We start from the raw sequence: 18,879 nt of genomic DNA, 5'->3' as shown, positions 1-18,879 counted from the left end.
GGTGTGTCACATACCTTACGTGGACTTAGGTATGGTATTAATCAATGACAAGAGGTAACACCCTGGCATACGCCACCTAAACTGTGCCAGCAGCAGTTAATCAAAAGCCAGAGGTTTGGTTTGCTTTGCACTTCACAGCAGAGATCAGATGGAGACACCACATTTTCTCTTCCAGCCTATTTCCTATTAGTCCCCAAAAGTTACATTTCTGTTCCTCTAATAGATGAAATAAGGGCATAGTCTGGATATTATAAAAACAGTTTAATTTTTATTTTCTCTCTCTCAAACAGGGATTCAGTCTGGGAACTCAGGTGGAGTAAATGCACACCTCTTGCCCCAAACTACAACAGTAAGGCAAGCACAGAGTGAGATTTTTTATTACTTGTAATAGCTTAAAATTTCAGTTGAGAGATGGGCTGATTATCACAACAAACTTTCCTCAAACCAAAAGCATCATAACAATGGAACTCAAAATACTTTCAGCACAACTAAAACCTTTAGTGTAGAAGACACTTGAAAAAGTTATCCTGGATTTAAAATATAGGCTAAAAAGCCAGGCAGATAAAAGGTTAACTCAGAGCACAGCAGAACAGGACAAAGGAGCCTGAGCAAGGTCAGAGGAAGGTAAAACCTCTATGCAGCACAGCAGAGAACCATGCTGAGTTTGAGTCCCAAAGGCAATACAGATGCACCAGTGCACATGTTAATAAGCTTCATCTCAGCAAAAACTATTAGCATGGGCACAGCCTCCTGCTGCACCAATTATTCAGCTTTGAGTGCTAGTTTAGTTTCTTCAAGGTGCTCCACTGCAAACAACAGCCATGCCCGCTGCTCCCCTGCCCTGCACAGCTCCTTTGCAAGCAAATAAATCTGTGGTACGCCAAAAAAAAAAAAAAAAGGACATCTTGGTTGTGTCTCGGCCTTCCTTCCAGTGTTTCCTTTGAGGAGTCCAGAGCTATAACAGTTTTGACTGTTTGAGAAGGTCCCCAGGGTATTTTCCCCTTGACACACTGAGGAAGATAGAGAGTATGGATTGGGAATGTTTGCAGGGACCCTTGAACCATAGAGTCAAGGCTGGCTGGAGCAGGGGGCTGGCAGCCAGCAGAGACTACTCACCTTTACTCTCACCCTGTCATACATGCTCTGCCCTGGCTGACATTGGGTTTCCTCTGTGTGCTGTGTCTTAGAACCAGAACCTGCCAGGAGAGGACATCTCTGGCACATCTGGCAGCAGCTCTGTGGCTGTCATTGGTCACTGCCTCAGGAATGAATTTGCCTGGAGGCTGAGGCAACTGCTGCCCGGCCTTGAACACAGCAGGGCTTACTTTGGGTCACATCTGCCCCAAAAACAGTTTGGCTGGTTATTTCAATGTGCCTTGCATGTTTCTGCCCTCTCTGTCATGTCTTTGATGGTGTCAGCCCAGGGATTTATTGTACGATTCTGCAAGTCCACAAAGACAGGGATGAATTCAAATGGAGAGCGTGCCCCATGGCCAGGCATGTTGGCTTGGTGTTTGACTGACCCTCTCCAAACCCAGACTGCTCCACTGCTCCATAGAAGTCACTGGAGGAGCCAAGAGACACAGCCAGGGAAGAAGGTAAGTTCTGAAGCCAAAGAAAATAAAGCTTTAATCATAATTATAAGGTTATTTTATGATATCCCAAGAAATCATCAGGAACTTTCCAGTGTCTTTCTCTTTGGGCCTATTTTAACTGAGCAACTTCAGCTGAGTTTTCTGTGAAATATAAGGCTTGCTTGGGGGACAATTATCCCCCCTTGATGTGTTTTTATGCTGGTGTGATTGATATATATACCAGCCTTAACTTCTTCACAGGGGTTTTGGCACAGTTCAGGGAGCAATTCTCCTGGTCCCACTCAACTTACATTTAAATGTAATAGCCTCTACTAGGGTTTTTTCCTTGCACAAAGGGCCAGATGCAGAAGAAGGTCTTAGATGTCTGAAATAAGATTTTTGGTGCTGAAACTTAGATCCTCTTGAAGGTTTTGCAAAGGCTCTGAAGTTTGTGGACTGAGAGATAGGGGAGCAGTGGGAGCAGTGGGAGCAGCAGGAGCAGCAAATCGTTGCTGCATTGGAAAGATTGGGGGGCTTAGGTAGCAGGTAAGTCCAGCTGCAACATTTCATCAAAAGATACTGTGAGCTCATCCCGTCTCTGTCACCATCCATTTCATCCTGCCATAAAAAGAGAAGCCTTTGTGCCTCAGAGGGGAAAAAAAGTCTTTTAGTCCAGCTAGCCCTAGAAGGGCACACTGTGGCATTAGGATCAGCATACAAACTGAGAATAAAAGAAAAGCTGCAACTCTTCCTGTTGTGAGGCACTGTGACGGACATCCAACTTGCATCCTTGCCTAGATCTGTATCTATGACAAGGCTTCATAGGCCTGGACCATTTCCAGGTCACTTGGCCTCAGTTGTGCTGCTCTCCTTACTTTCCTTTGTCATTCTGCGTCCATCTATGTCCTCCAACTAGAATACTCCAGCCTGTGACAATTTCCTGAATATGTTGTTTGGACTCGTATTTTTTAATCCAACTGATTGTGAGCTTCCTACCAGCGCTAGCACTTTTCTCCTGTAGGCTAAGCAGCATCACACACTTTTCATTACCTAATAAACTTGTCCAGCACCACTTCAGAGTCTTAAAAATGTTGAATAGAATCCTTTCCCTCTTCCTCCACAGGTTGGTGACTCATCACGGCTGGGAGCAGAGTCAGGCTGAAGACTCATGTGGTGCCATGAGTGAGTCCCACACCTGGGGCACAACGAAGCCCACTCTGTTTGACTTGGTAAGCGAGTGGAGGAGCCTCACTTCTTCTCTGGCTGGGCTGGAGGTGGTTGAGCCAAAACCAGCTCCTTGAGGAAGCTTTGGTCTGCAAGAAAAACATGGAAACTGCTGGATATTGAAAGGAGCAGTGAAGAGACAAGAAAAAACATTAATAGGAGAAAAGAAAGCTGGTCTAATAACTAGACTACTAATACCCAGGGTATATCATTCAGGGACTGGGTGGCAATTTCTACTGTCAGCTACCCACTTTATTATGTCCTCAGGGCAGTCACTTTGGATCCCAGCATCTGAAGGCCTTGGGCATTTCATGAGCCTTCACACCTCAGTTTCCCGGCTCTAAAGAATAATGCCACTTTCTCACCTCTCAAGCAACTTGCAGGAATAAATACATCAAGGTTTGTCAGGAGCACAGGCATAGGTTGATGCACATCAGCAAATATGCCCAGGCTCTTCTTGTTTGAAAAGTCCACGTGCCGTGAGTGCATGTGGGCACTGGGTATGTGGAGCCCAGCAGGGCCTGGGGGGCCATGCAGACACTGGCAGCGTGTTTGGGGGAGCTGGTGCCACGACATGGGAGATTTACACCTTGGCTGCCTCCACAGTAATGTCCTTGTGCACACAAGTCCTCACTGTATCTGCAATGTTCCCTGCAGGGATGTGCTATTAATTCACATCCCAGCCTCATGTGCAATAATTTTTCCGTGGAGACAAGCCCCAAGACAGACATGAGAGTGGATATGTAAGGCAGGGCAACAATTAAGGCCAACTGGAGCAACAGCATGGTGGGAAAGGAGGGTTGTGTGCCCCTTTTCCACTACCACTGCAGGACTAGCAAAGACTCCTGTAGTCCCTTCAGTGTTCTCTGCTCCCTGTGCCTGAATATGTCAAGGAATCAAGTATTTTGAGAGTAACTTTCATGAGTCATTGTAGACAATGTGGGAAAAAATGGAAGAATTTGGTTTCTCCTGGCTTTTTAATGCAGACCAAGCTGAAGTTCACCGCAGAATTGAGCGATTTGTGCTCGTGGACTTGTACAGCAGTATGAGGTTGGAGGGAGAGAAATGAGGGCCTGTGAGGAGGAGATGCAGAGCCAAAGCAGGCCAGGAGGAATGAGTGTTAGGCAAAATGAGAAAGTAGGTATGCCTGTTGTGAGTGAGTGTGCAGCTGTGCAGAGGGGCATGTGTGAGACAGAAAGTAGATGAGGGACCTGCCAGTGGCAAGTGTGAAGATGAACACCCAGTAGTGACAATGATGTTTGGGGCAATCAATGATGCTTGATGCATGGAGGACGAGATAGATGTCATTATTCTACAAAACCGTACACAAGCAAAAACAAAGCCATCTTTTTAAATGAAAATGAAAGAGAAATGACAGGTGAAAACCAAAATATTTGTGAGATGATTTAAACAAAGAGAAGTAAATCCAAAGAATATATTTTTTCCCAACCAATATGATGTACGGTATAGTTTACAAGAGAAGAAAGAAAAAAATCAATCTGTGGCAATATCTGATGTGCCTCTGTGTAATAAACTGTTCTGCAATTATATGAACAAGGTGGTGGTGGTGACGAGAGGTAGGGGATTTTTGTGTCTCCAAATGTGCCGGGTTTGTATCATCCTGTCACCAGTTGTTCAATATTGTGATACCGGACAATCTCCAGTGTTTTTCCCAGTAGGTCAGTGAACTTATTTTCTTATCAAGCCTTAAGGCAGGTGCAGACATGAGGAAGGCATTTGCCTTTGTTTTTCTCCTTCAGCCCAGCCCAGCAGCTCCTTAGTATGCGTGGCCAGTGATTCAACCACACAACTTTCCTCCTCCCAGTATTTTCTTTATAAGGATTGTGGTGAAAAGCACAATGGGGAGAAGTTTCATCTCTCCCTGTAAATATGAATTAGAGAAGTGTCTGATACCTGTTATAAAAGATGGCATTTTAATTACCACCTGTACTGCAGCAGGCACACTCACACATCTGCATCTACACACAGAAACACACTCAACACCCCCCGCTGCACCTCTCCCCCCTCCCCAGGATGAGGAAGGTCTCCTTCCTCCTCCAATCCCTTCTTTGCCTTTATACAACCTGGGGAACACGGGCTGATTGGAAAGGTCTCTTTCCTTGATAACAACAATTCAATGCGCCTTGACATTTTAATAGCCTGCCGTCCTAGTGAACACAATCGAGCTGAGCAGTGAAGCAAAAATCATTAGGTAAGCAAGATAATCTAAACGAAAAATCAACCTCAACTGGTTCCCACATCTGGGGCACATCTGGGCAGAGCCTACCCTTTCCTGCCTGCTTCTGAACAGGAATCATCTCCTGGGAAGTCTGTCAGGGGAAAGAGGGGCATCCACGGATTTATTGCCGGGGGAAATCCACCCCCTCCTGCCCCCCTACCCCTCCCACCTGCAGACCCCTTCCCTGTGCTCAACCCCCCCCTTCCGTAGGAGTGAGATGCTGACTTTGCAAGCCATTCGCTTTATGAATATGACCCTCAAAGGGAAGAAACCCTCTCACAAGCCCAGAACTATGTTATCATCGTTATTAAGGAGCTTAAAAAGGAGCTGGGAAGAGGAGACACCGGTGGAATTGCAGCCTGATTGTGATTGATGTGTTCCTATTAGCTCCTCACTGTTATCTCTCTGGATGGCAAGAACAGCCAGTGGCTTGTAACACAACAGATTACCTGAGTTTTCAGCCCTAGACGGATGTTTAAATAAAATATAGTCCCTTTTAGCGAGAAGCTCATTTTCTCTCTGAGGCTCCCAGACTATTTCATGTCAGCTGTGATTCGCTGTGACTCTCCTCAGTAAACATGTCTTATCATTAATAATTCTTTACAAGCACAAGTTCATGGAGGCTTTTTGTATGCACGTGTGGGGGGAGGAGGGGGCGTGCATGCGCAAATGTTGGTCTCAGCCTCATCTCGATACAGTTTGGGAACCCAAGGTGCTTCTCTTCAGAATTTCACCTGCCTTGCCAAAAATGATTGATTACCCTTAGCAGACTGGGTGTCCAGCTATACCCAACAAATGACTTTGGCCCCTAACAACAGGCCTTGGCCAGATAGAAATCAATATTTCACCATTAAAATCTATCAAAGAAGAGTTAAGGCACCATCTGTCCCTGCCGCCTTTCCATGGTGTGTGAACATTAAATCCGACACTTGTAGTACATGAGTAATCAATATATAGTAGTTCACAGATCATTTGTGGTCCCCTTTTAGCAGTGATGGATGCTTGGAATAGTTGTGATTCATTTTGTCACACCATTAAACAAGATTCTGTCCAGTTCCTTCCTGATTTCATTTAGAGGATCATTCTTCACAGTTCATAAGAGAGAAACGGTTTTACCAATCTGCTTCTATTTCAATAAGTCACTTTATAGAGATTTTGTGTCCTGCAGACTGTAAAAATTCTGGAGAGATAGTACAAACATACCTCTAAAACTATTCACTGCATGACATATGCATAAAGTGTGAAAAACTGAATGTAAATATGTTTACCTCTTTATCTACAAATATTGGTTTTAACCCTTCCCTTGCCAGAGGGGACTTGAGGCAGAAGTGCTTGGAAATACAGCCTTGCCTAGGGCAGATACAGCCAAGTTTGGAAATGGGCTGTAATTAAAAGCATGAATAAAACAACTGCAAACTCAGTGATAGGGCTCTATTCCTGAAATAGAAGTGGTGAGTTCTCAATAAAATAAACACCTTTCTTAATTGCTTCTGCTGATATGCACCCACCTTTTTCTGAATTGTTCATTTTATACTGATAATAAATGTATAATTGCAAAGCATTTTTAAGTGGTTCCAAATAAATGGCCTTCTTTTTTTTAATTTTTTTTAACTTTTCTTATAATTGTCATTATTATGCAGACTTCTTCCTTTTTGGAGGAGGCGAGAGAATTACATATTAATGTTCCGTAGATTATTAATCTCGTAAAAGATCTGCTCTTTCAGTCTCCAAATCGTTCAATCAGATCCTCAGACAATGCTATAATTGGGCATCATGATGGGGCTTCTCAGATTTAAACACTTTAGGAATTGGCCCTGTCTGGACTTCCCTTGGCTGCAGTAAGAGATCCAAATAATATATAAGCAGCAGGCTTGGATGCAGAGATAAAATGAGAGAGAGCCCTGAGGATCTCTCAGAAGACATCTTCTAAAACCTGCATTGTGCTGCAATTTTCCTAATTAAAGGACATAAATAGCAGTGATTCATGCAAGTAGCAGTGCTAGCTTGTCCTCCATGGAGTGCTTGATGCTGTAATTTTTAATCAGGTTGGTCATTTATAACCCATTCATTTTTAGGAATCCCATTTGGCTGCTGGAGTGCACTGACTCACTAAACACAGGGCAGAGGAGGAGGAGGAAGGCAGAAGCCCGTCCTCAGCTGGACAAGGTCCCACCAAAGCTTTCCTGGCAGTAGACTAGACCCCACAGATAATTCAAGTGTTCCTGGAGGGAGAACATATTTGTTAGAGTAGAAACCACCTCAAAGTGTGTGGCTGTGTCCCAACAGTGTTGAGTGGCTCTGGGCAGATGGAAAGGGGCAGGAGGAGAGCGGAAGAGCCCTGTTCTCTTCAGTGAGATGACCAGGAGAAGGAAATATGCTAAGCTGATGAGTTTATGCTCATTCTAGTAAAGGAACCAGTATATTAGTGATAAAATGGTACAGATGATTTGTGTCAGTAAGGCTGAGTCACTGGAGCAGAAATCCATAGTGAAGATGGAAGGGCACAGGAGGGGCCAGGCCTGGCTTTGTCACAGCTCCTGGGTGGCTGGACTCAGGTACATAAAATGGCTCCAGGCAGAAAATATTGCCCTGGCTACACATGGGCTATGTCCCAGGAAAACTGCCCATGGTTCCACACACACTGGAGCAAGGGTGAGTGTGGGGGAGCTGTGCCCAGGAACACGCTGTACTCTGAGACACGGATCTTGGCTGTGGCTGTACCTTTAACTTCTTCCTTCGTGACTTACTAATTGCATAAAGACAGCTGTGCTCCTGGGAGATAACAAATGCAAAGTATCATTGTTAAAAACAAGCTAGTTAAAAAACTAAGGCGAGAACTTCAGCACAAATCAAATATCCGCCTAGATTTCAGTGGAGATATTCTGATTTGCACACATGGAAAGCCCTGTCCCTTATGCTTAGAATTACTGTGTTTCAGAGAAAAGAAATTCCAAAATAATTACTGACTGTTTTCCAGAAAAAAACACATGGAATCACTGTATGGAAGCAGTTCCTAAATTCAGCCATCCACCTGATGTCCTGGAGCTGGAACTTGCTGAAGGTACTGAGGTCCTCTTGTTACCACTGAGAAATTCCTCAGGTTCAGTGCAGAAGCAAAAGAAAGAAAAGAGATTAAAAAAAAGAAATCGAGTAAGAAATCTGAGTTATTACCAGTAAAGACATTGCATGGGGAAAAGAATCAAAAATGAAAATATGCATCATCTTTACTCCTCAAATATTATGCAGAGTACCCCTCTTTGGCTGAACCTCTAATACGTGTAAACAGATACAGGTATTGATTTTTTTGCTAATAAACTGCATAGCTGTGATTCCCTTATTATAAATCTTTTCTTAAGCACAAAAGTGATCAAAGGGAGGGGGAAGGGGTTGCAGGGTAACAAGACTAATCAGGACTTCACCATCAAAGTAAATACATCCAATTAACAGCTATTAAAGAAGAATTTTATGGCACCGTGCACAGTGAAGGCCATTATATCCAGTGGAATTAATCTTAATTATTTGTACCTGTGTACATACATGCAAAGGAAAGCAACTCACATTAATCTACATTAAACTTAATACACAGTTGGTGTATTATCTTCTGAGTCAAAATTGACTGCTGGTTTCTGCATATGTATCTGTGGTGCTATCTTCAGTACATATGGGATGTCTAAGGGCAGAATTTGCTCCATATAGAACAACCCAGCAGTTAAAATCTTTCCCTTGATTTCTAAAAAGCAAAACAAAACCCAAAAAACCCAAACCTGATATAGCCAGATATTATAATCTCAGAAGTCTTTCTTACAAAAAAAAAAAGAGACACACAAAAAAAAAGCCCAGAAGAGGCTGTACAGATTTATTATCCAGCTTAAGGGGAAACCGAACAAATATAAATCTGCAGCTTTCTGAGGTTTAAATATGGCAATTACTACTCCCAAAATATTGCATTTCATGCACTGTGGACAATGTTGTTAAAACCACCCATGATATTTTGGACTGTGGAGTTTTTTTCTGGGTTTTTATGGAAGCTGACAGTAAATTATGTTGGTTGTTTGTTCACTGGGTTTGCATTATTTGATAGGGCTGGCTGTGGAGGTCTGTGCTGTGGTAACAATAATGAATGGTGTACTTTTTGCTTTAAAGCCCTGTCTAATGAATATAGACATGGGCAAACAGCTGCTTAGGATTCCAAAATATAACTAACCACAAAGCAGAGCTCCAGCTGGTCTTCCCTCCTACTGCATTGTTCAAGGGCATTTTCCTTATCAAGAAATAGGTTTTGAGTCCTAAGAAGGAAAAAGAGAAGCTGGTATCCATTGTGCCCAGCAAAAGCACTTGAGATGTGGTGGCTATCAAGCACTCAATGGCTTAAGTCTTATAAATGTTTACACTTAACGTTGGTTTTATCCAGGTCATAATATGCAAAATCCTGACTGTGCAGAAGTCAGTAGGTCCCAGTTTGATGCTGTGTCTCTGGTCAGGATCCCCAGAGCAAATGTTACCTACTTTACCAAACACAGATCAGTGCCTTGTCCTGTGTGAAAGTATAAGCACTGCATTTCAGTTATATTTTTACATATGTTATTAGCTTTCAATAGCTATCAGGAGATCAAAATCTCATAGAGCCACTCTAAAAATATTTCTCTTAGGGGTAATCATACCCAGCAGCATTCCAGTCTTTCCATTCCAGCATTTGCAGATGTGTCAAAATATGGATCAAAGTCTTATTATGCACTTCAGTTATTAACAAGCATTTTGGGTTAACAGTTGTAACTATGAACCTCTGGTAGTAAAACTGGCAGATTCATGAAGATTTAAAGAAAAGGCTTGATAATGTCTCATGTTATTTTCACTCCTTCAGCAATGTTTAGGCTGCTCTTGAATGTTTTAGGAGCTGTTACATTTCACTCTATGCTACTTAAAAATTGATGCATGTTTCTCAGCTATTTAACCATTATGGCTGAAGTGATTTCTTTTGCCCAGACTGCTCCTGGGGCTTGCTGCAAGTTACACCTGCACAGGATACTCAGCACTCTTGAACTGCTGTGCAGTCTGGCATTTTAGCATGAAATCAAATTCTTATGTCAATCTTCGTTTCTGCACTGTCAGGGAATATCAAAAGGGGTGGTGTCACTGCATTTGCTTTAATTCAGATGCTTACTGAAGACTGAAGTGACCATCCTCTCCTCTGCTTGTACAGCAAACCTGAGGCTTTTCCCCCAAGCCCACATCACTGTCCTGTCTTTGCACATTAACCATAAATCCAGAGATTATGTTGCCTTTGGGTTTCTCCATCAGGATGACAATATAAGTACCACAAACCAGAAAGTCTCCCAGCCCAGGGGCATCCAAGCAGCAAGGAAACTAAATGGAGAAGCTCCTGCAAAGGTGGGGAGTACAGGACATTAATGGGGATGAAAGGAGACAAACTTAGAGGAAAAAATGGGAGAGTCACCTGCGAAAGACTGATGTGCTCAGAATGACGTCAGTGACTCTTTTTGAGAGGATATTTGAAAATACACCATTTCCCACTGTAAAATGGTAAGATCAGAGCCCTGATGCTCTTCAGGGCAATTTTGCACTGGGATAAGTTTGCAATGCAGGTGGTAGTGAACCTCTAAGAAAAACCAATGAGCTCCATGATGAAATGAATGCTGAAGGCAGAAGTACAAACACCATCATTAGCTACATTCCTGAGGTCTGCAAAGTACGACAGCAATGTCTGTTCATGCAAAAAGTTGTTAGCGAGCCTCAAAACCACCAAGTAAGTGGGTGGGGATGGAGAAAAGATTTGTATACAAAGCTGTGTCTTTGCGAGTAAAAAAAACCCAAAACCCACAAATGGATGTTTCTGAAAATATCTCAATCCTGAAAGATTAGCCTGAGCAGAAGTGTCACTGTAGAAACCATCTGCATATTGAAGAGGTTGCCTAGCAAGGGTTTTTTTCCCTCATTATTATTTTCTACTTAGATTGCTAAGAAAAGATCTCTCAGGAGAAATAACAGTGGGATCTTAAAAATAGTTCTGAATCTGCCATTAAAAATTCAACACAGATATTGTCTAAGCCATCTGTACTCAGGTTGTTTTGAAGTCATCATGTTAAATATGCTGAGATTCTCTGCTGAGCTTGGTTTTAAATCTAGCACCCACTAAAGTATTTCCCTGAATGAGATGGCCAAAGGGCAGCCAGTGCTTGGGGAGCAGCTTATGGCTTTGACGGTATCTGGACATCAGGGCACAGAGAGCAGGCCGCTTCTTCCTAATGGAATAAAACAGGATGAGGAATCACTCTGAAACTTGATGAGGAGATCCACAGGAGTTACCACGAGGACAAGGAATTGCACTCTAGCTAGAAGAGCTGATGCATAGGAGGTACCACGAGAAACCCCAGTAATAAAAATGAAAAGTGAATGAACCAAAACCTGATGTTTTCTACATTTCTCCCCTATGTTGTTACACATATTTCTGTTCCTGCAGTGCTGTGTACAACCACACTTGTTTGATCCCAGGGTCATCACACTCACGAGGAGTGGGATGTAGCACTCTTCTGTGGTACAGATGTTTGTTTATATTTATATTATTTACTGAAACAAATGTTATTTGGATACATTTAGTGAGGATGAATGTGGCAAGCAGACAGCTATGTTACATTATGAATGTCTACATTTGGAGGAAAGTGAGTAAAATATTGACATTGGTTAAGAATTTTCATAATTCATCTTAATGTGGAGAATATAAGTGGAGGTGGGTAAAACCTCAGCCCAAGTGAAACTAGTGGAAAACTACTGGACTCTTTGAAATACCCAGCAGAAGCCATAATTTTAGGTGGATGGCAAACACTGCAAGGATTTATTGTGTCCTAAATTCTCCACCACTACAGTCTCCAAGCACATCTCAAGGAATATGAGTCATTGTTTCTCTTGACCTTCCTCTGGGGACAGCAGAGAAGACGCCACAAAATGGTTTCTTTTGCCACCAGCTGTATTTCAGGGCGGAGGGACTGCAGGTCCCATTTGCTCCTGGGAGAGGAAGGCAAGGTGGAGATGTCTGCACCTGGAAGGGCAGGAATCGTGCCTTCGGTGTCTGTCCATTCCCAGAGGAGTTCTCTTGTCAGGCTGGCACCGTGAACACCCATCCTTGCAATGAGGGAGCCAGGAGGATGCCTGGAAATGAATTCCAGCTTGCTGGAGGTGTGGGCTGGGCAGGCAGTGCCTCTGTCTCCAGCCCTGGTCTCAAGCCACCGCGCACTTTAAAGCCTCGGACCTGTTCAATAACGTCAGCGAGCGCATAAAACCCTTTGTGGTCCCACACGATAATTCAACTTCCATCAGTGCTGCTGATCTTGCCAATGCAACAATACCAGCTACCACATGCCAAAACAATAAAATAGCTGTTTCCATGAGCAGCCCAATGTAATTTGAACTCTTCAGTTCTTTCCAGTTATTTACAAGCATTGTATGTCACAAACAGACCACCTCTTTTGTAATGTTCTTTAGGAAAGCTGTGTATTATATTGGCATAATAGTCTTCTTCAGGGAGAGCATTTTGTTTTAATAAAATGTGTGCCACCATATTTAATCAATCAGATTGATTGACACCAGCACTAGCTGCGTCTCCCAGCAGATGCTGCTGCTACCTCATTCTTATTCCAGTTTCATTTCTCAATCAAATCCATGTGTAAAAAACATAATGTACTGCCAACATAATGTAATAAAACTTCAACTGAAATGCACACCACCACAACTGAAACTGATAAGTCAAAGTATGGGGAAAGTTAACTTTAGAAAAATCATTTTTGACATGAAAATATTAAAGTTTTACAGTTCAGATATGCCTTGGCTAACCCTAACACAAATTCAAAAGTTTCTCGGGTGTTAAAAAAAAAAGAAAAACTATAGAAAGAAATTCTTCTAGAAATTATTGAGCTTTTAGCTGGGTCCCAGCATTTTCTAATCTTTGGAGTTTGCTGGTGTCATTCCAGTTTGATTTAGGCCCCCCAGGTGAGATGAATTATAGCTTTTACCTGGACAGCTCAGGTGCCTGTGTTAGGTGAACACCTGGTAGTGGTGATGCACGGCTCTGTGCCAGAGGCTGAACTAGCAGGTTTGGAAGGCAATGATTCCTACAAGCACAATGGGAAGCCTGACTGGTGGATGTTACACACAGGATAAAACTACTCTCAACTCTTTCTAAGTTCATTCTATACAATCTGCACACCCCACATCACCCACAGGGCATGTGTGGGGCACAGAGCACTTTTCTGGGGAATTTGCCTTTCCTGTATTTAGGGGAGCTGATTTCAGACCACTGGAGCTGAGATCCCTCTTAATACAGGCATGTCCCTCCCATACACCTGAGGAGGTTACACCTCAAATCCCGAGATCAAGCTTCAGCCTCATAGCAGTCCCCAAAGCCAGATGGGGATTAAAGCTAAGCATCTGATTGCTTGACAAATTATATACTAGGTGCGAGTTGTTTCCATGTGTAATTACTGAAGGAGGTATGAAAAGAGCTCCAGAACTGTTTTCTAATGACTTCTCCTTCATTTATTTTATATTTCTCCCAGTGATTATATGATAGGAAACACATGCCATGAATTCACGTCACCAATTTCCATCCCTCTGTTAAAAGGAGAACAGAGGTTTTAATCTGAAAAGATGCCTGATGCTTCAGAATACCTTTTTTCCTTCACCACTAGTTTTCAAATAAAAAGGTTTCATTAGCTGCAGTCCTGCTGGACAGTGCTTTGGGCTCACACAAAGAAGGAGAGATTGGGAAATTTTAGGCTGCAAGGAAATTGTCACAGCTGAAAGTTTTTCAGCCTCTTCTTTTGACATAATGCACAAATGGTAACTATGTAAATAGAAATAACACTTGAAGAAATGGCAAGGCTCACATATTATCAACCTGTCCTTTTTTACCTCTGGTGAAGTCAAGCAGTGCCAGAGCTGCTGTCCCACCACCACCATCCTCCTCCTCCTGTGTCATCCCAGACAGGAGCCAGGGCTCCCTGCCTGCCAAAGACAGCAAAGACACACGGGCAGCCTGAAACTGACTCCAAGAAAGAGCCCAGGAAATGATTTCCAGCATTTGGAAAAACCTGCTTTGTAGTGCAAAGATCAGCCTATGTAACTCAGTGAAACGAAAATTCAGCAAAATGAAGATTCAGCAGCAGTTTTGTTACCACCTACACATAATATCAGGGGAGGAAATTCTGACAGCAGAGGGCTCTTTAAGCCAACAGGCTGAGGTACAGTAGGATCTGGTAGCTGCAAGCTCAAGCTAAACACATTTGGACTGAAAATAAGCTGAAATTTATTAGTGATGAAAAAACCTAATCTCTAGGGCTTCCTTGCTTTAGAAATCAGTTGGATTCCACAGCGGCTGGAACTGTAGCTGCAGCTGGATTGTACATATAATTCATTTAAATTAGATGCATTTTTTAAAAGAAATAAACTTGTTTAAAATTGCACGTGTTATTATGACAAGCTATAGTAAAACCTAGGCTTATTGTTATCTTGGACTAATTCAGATGCATAAAATAACACACTGCATTGATGAGATAAAAGTGGCTTAAATTCTATAGTCATGGCTTTTTAGCATGCAGTCTGAGGAAGAAACCTGAACTTCTTGAAAGAGCCCAGGCTGCAGACACTTGCCATAAAAACATGTAATGCATTGCCTGCATTATTATTTTTTTTTTTAAGTTTGAAAGTCCTCAAAAGTTCATTCTTTGCTCCCAGCCCATTTCAGGTTTGATACCCTATTGAAAGGTGTCAGCCAGATGTGTTTTTCTTCTGTCAAGAAACACATGCCCTCTCCTTTTGATGGAGCATCCTGTGTTGAAGGGATTTTCCCCATGGACAGGTCACAACTTGCTGCCTCTGAGATCTCAAGCACTGGCTCTGCAGCATTCAAGTGCCCAGCATTGAAAATCTCATCCCTGTTCATCAGACCCAGATACTTCTGGCAGAAAAACAAAGGAAACTGCCCATTTTGTGAACAAAACACACTGAGGCAGGAGATGTATTGCATATTTGAGGAATGGCAGAGCCAAACAAAGCCAGAGCAGAGCTTTCTTGGAGATGGTACAGTGAAAACAATCCCATATGGAAAAAAAGGAGAAATCTCTCCAAGAAGATTTCCTCAGCACTGCTTCTGAAAGGAGTGTTGTGCCTCCATATCATCCAGCACAGTGGCTCGGGCAGGTTTTTCATGGCATCTCACGTGTGCCTCAAGCAGAATCTGGCTCAGAGTGGCTTCAGGACACAGAACTTGTGGCCAGCTTCCAGGGAGAAATGGCTCTATTAAAACACAGATGAGAAAGAAAATAGCAGCATGATTTTTGCCCCTAAAATATTTCAATTAAATGTCATCCACATCTGTACTAAGATTCCTTCTGGCACAGCCCTAGCAACATCCTTCCAGGTTATAACGTTCCATGTTATTCCAGATAGTACCAATGGAGCACAATTACATCCAGACCCATTACTGGCATTTTCTGATTAGCAAAACAGCCACTTACCTCAGAATCTGGGCATGTTGTTTCTCTTAAGAGTGGTAATTTGCACTTGAGACCATAAAGCCTTTCTGCCTTTCCCCTCTGTGCCTGAATTGCCCCTCCCAGAAGCTCTTGGAATGAGGCAGAGTTTGCCAATGTGTATGTGGAGGAATTAAAGCCCAAAGGGCAAAGACCAGCAGCTGAAACATAAGTCTCTAGTGCCAGGTGGGATTCTCTGGGGAGCTGGGACATTGGTGTGGGGCTGGCAGGGAGGGAGGAGGATGGCCTGCGTGAGACCCCACATCTGGAGTGGAGCGCAGGGCTGGCCCCTGGAGTGTGAGGCAGGTGAGCTACAGCAGCTGAATGCCCTCCAAGGTGACTGAAACCTGCCCGAGCTCCCCTCCACTCATTCATACAGCATGAGGCTGCCCTGCTGCAGCCTTCCAGAGCCGGAGCTGGACATGGGCCCTGCTCACAGCTCAGAGCCCTCGTTTGCCCCAAAGCACCTTTGGTACCTACAGACCCTCAAAAGAGGGAGTGAGACTCAGCCTCCGTTGCAGGAGGGACGGATGGTGCTTGTCTGAGCTGACACCCTGCGGGCTCTGCCACATCCACACAAGGATGTCTGTTTGACTAATACCTTTTCATTAATGTCTCTGTGACCTTTTCTGGTTTTTGTTTAACACACAGTTCAAGGTTGTCAAAGGCCTGATCACTGAAGTGTATTTTTATGTGTACCTTTGGCTCTGAACACTCGGGCCCATGCATTCCAGTCTTCCACCACTGCTACTTTTTGCTTCCTGATCTTTCTATATGCATATTTTTATTAAGTTTCCCTTCTCCCTCACTCCACAACATAAATTGTTGGTATAAGTAAGTGGAACAGTGCTCCTCCCTTTCATGAGCATTTCAGCCCTGAAGCAGAGTGTGCTACCATTGGGTCATGTTTTCTAGTGGAAGCAAGGAGATGTGCAGAGGGAGAGTGGATCTGTGCTCCAGATGCCTGCAGTCAAGGTGGGGAGGACACATTTTTCCTGTCTTCTGCTCCCTCTGGCCGCCTTTTCCTGCCATTCCCTAGCACAAGGCTAGGAGTGTTGATTCCTTCTCCCTAAGACCCTGAGAGCTGTAATCCTGTGATTTGACTCTGGATGAGAGAGAGAAAAAAGAATGAGGCACAGAAGTGGGTGACGAGGGCAGAGGAAATGGTGCTACTGCTCCTCTCCCTGTGGCCAGCCAGCACCGTGATTCCCTGGCAGCCGCAGGCGTTCCCAGCACGGGCTGTTCCCGCTGCCTCCGCTGCACGGCTCTGCTACAGGGTTCCTGCCTTCTATTGGGTTTGGCTGCCATCCAAAATTTCCCTCAGGAATGCAACTGGAAGGAGGGAAATGGCAGTTTTTAACACTTCATATTTCAGCCCAAACAGAAGGAAACTTCAGCAGAGCAAAAACACAGGGGCTGAGCACCTCTGTCACCTGAGGGCTGCCTGCTCACAAACACCACCGGCACGCCACGATCCCAATGCCAGCGTTGTGAAAGGAAAAGACAGAGGACAGTTGTGTGAGGGGACATGTTTCAAAGCCTGGAAAAAATATTTCATCACACACCCTCCTCTGGTATATGTCAGAGAAGTCCAAAAAAATCTGGACATTAATATTTTGGAAAGTTTTGAAAGCTCAAACTAATACAAATACCCCCAAATTTTGGAAACTTTTCAATTCCTATTCTGCACCCACAACCTGCCTCAATCTCTAATCCATTTGTTACTGCATAGACATTAAAAGTCCTGTCCTGTTCCATGTGGGGCTCCCTCCTTGGCACAGCGGGGTTTGCAGCAGGATTGCAGTGCCTTACACCCACGCTGTTCACCCAGAATTTGGCTACAGGGTTATTTACAGCCCTTCTCATCAAACGAGGCAGGGGGACACTTGCCAGCTGTGCTGGTGGCTTTTGTGATGGGCAAACTGAATGCTCTGAATGTGGCTGGAAATGTGTAATTCATTGCACATAAAAAAAGAGAACATATCAGATGTGATGCTCCTGTTAAGTTCCCCACTGCTTGGCTCGGGTTTCTCCTCATCTGTGTGAAGAAGCTGCTGCACAGCCGAGGACTATGGAGAAGCTGGAATGGCAGATGTGCTGCAGTGATTCTGTTGGAAAATTGCTGGATTTGAGGCTACTGTTACAAAGACTTTGGCAACTTCAGGATATACGGCCCACCCTAGGAACATCCCACCGAGGAGAAGCTCTTCAGATTTAGGTGCTGATGTTGAAATAAGTTAATGTCATGCCAATTTACTTTCCCAAATAACTCAAAGAACAGTTGAGTAGTACCAGGAGAGGTCAGGGATCAGGACATGAGACTGGAGTATCCTCATCTCTGCCCATGCAGATGTGCAGCCATTTTATACTGAAGATTTTTTGCACCAAAGGCTTTGTTTTCTCTCATTCAATGCATCCATCCTGATGCTTTTCTTGCTTCATCAGCTGTAATGGCTCATCATTCATATTGGCAGCCTGTTTGGGACTTACATATTCCGAAGAATGGAAGTGTAACAGAGCCATGATTTGGGTAAAATTATCTGTGCTACCATGGCAGAAACCAGAAGTTTTCTTTTCTGGGATAGGAGAATATTTTGGCAGAGCAGGGCTCTGTAACAAGTATGAGAACTTCCTTGCTGTGACATTACAATCTCTAGAATAACCAAAGTGATTTGACTTCTTTGCTCCACAAAAGAAACCATATGGACTGGGACTTGATGAGAGCCATTCAAAGGACTGATGTTATCCCAAAATCTGAATAACATTTCCTGGAGAAAGTGAGGCAGAAGGATCAATGCTTAATCAAATTCAGGCTTTCATTTGCTTGGACTAACAGCTAAGGAAACTGGTTTAATTTCTTCTGTGAGAAAAGTGAGATAAATGATGTGTGTATGTGTCTCAGGTAAAATATTTGATCACTTACCTTCTTAGTCATCACTGGTCTTTAATCGCACATTATGTAACATTACACCCAACACAGATTACATCGGGGAGAAAAATCACAACCATGCAGCCTGCAGAAGCTAGAAAGTAATTTGTCTCCAGGAGGAAGGATGCTCTTTTCTGCACGCTCCGTGTACAGCACCATTTATCATCTGGGAGCTTTGCCCAGCGGAACCGTGCTCAGCTAAAGTCACATCAGCCCAACTCTCCTCCTCGAGGCGCCTGTCCCAAGAGCAGCCAGACCCTACAACTTTCCCATGGCAAAGGCTTCTAAAGCAATGCCAAATCAGTCAGCCCAAACAGGTTTATAGGACCTTTGAAACTCTCAGGCTCTGCTGTAGTGAAGCACAGCCTTTTC

The 18,879-nt window shown here is 43.6% G+C and overlaps 1 long non-coding RNA gene across 1 annotated transcript; it reads right to left on the bottom strand.

The window, feature by feature from the left end:
* Nucleotides 1-246: 246 nt before the first annotated feature.
* On the bottom strand, nucleotides 247-17,542 carry LOC121670723. Its single transcript, XR_006018231.1, has 2 exons — nucleotides 8,005-17,542; nucleotides 247-2,887 (listed from the first exon to the last, which is right to left on the bottom strand). It is a non-coding gene; the product is annotated as an uncharacterized LOC121670723 (long non-coding RNA).
* Between the last annotated feature and the right edge of the window lie 1,337 nt (nucleotides 17,543-18,879).

Source organism: Corvus kubaryi, unplaced genomic scaffold (genome assembly GCF_017639235.1).
Source record: "Corvus kubaryi isolate FWS band 111438036 unplaced genomic scaffold, C.kubaryi_AGA036_p1.0 37396, whole genome shotgun sequence".
Taxonomy (NCBI): domain Eukaryota; kingdom Metazoa; phylum Chordata; class Aves; order Passeriformes; family Corvidae; genus Corvus; species Corvus kubaryi.
Note: the sequence above shows the minus strand (reverse complement) of the source record. Positions and strands in the feature narration are given on the sequence as shown.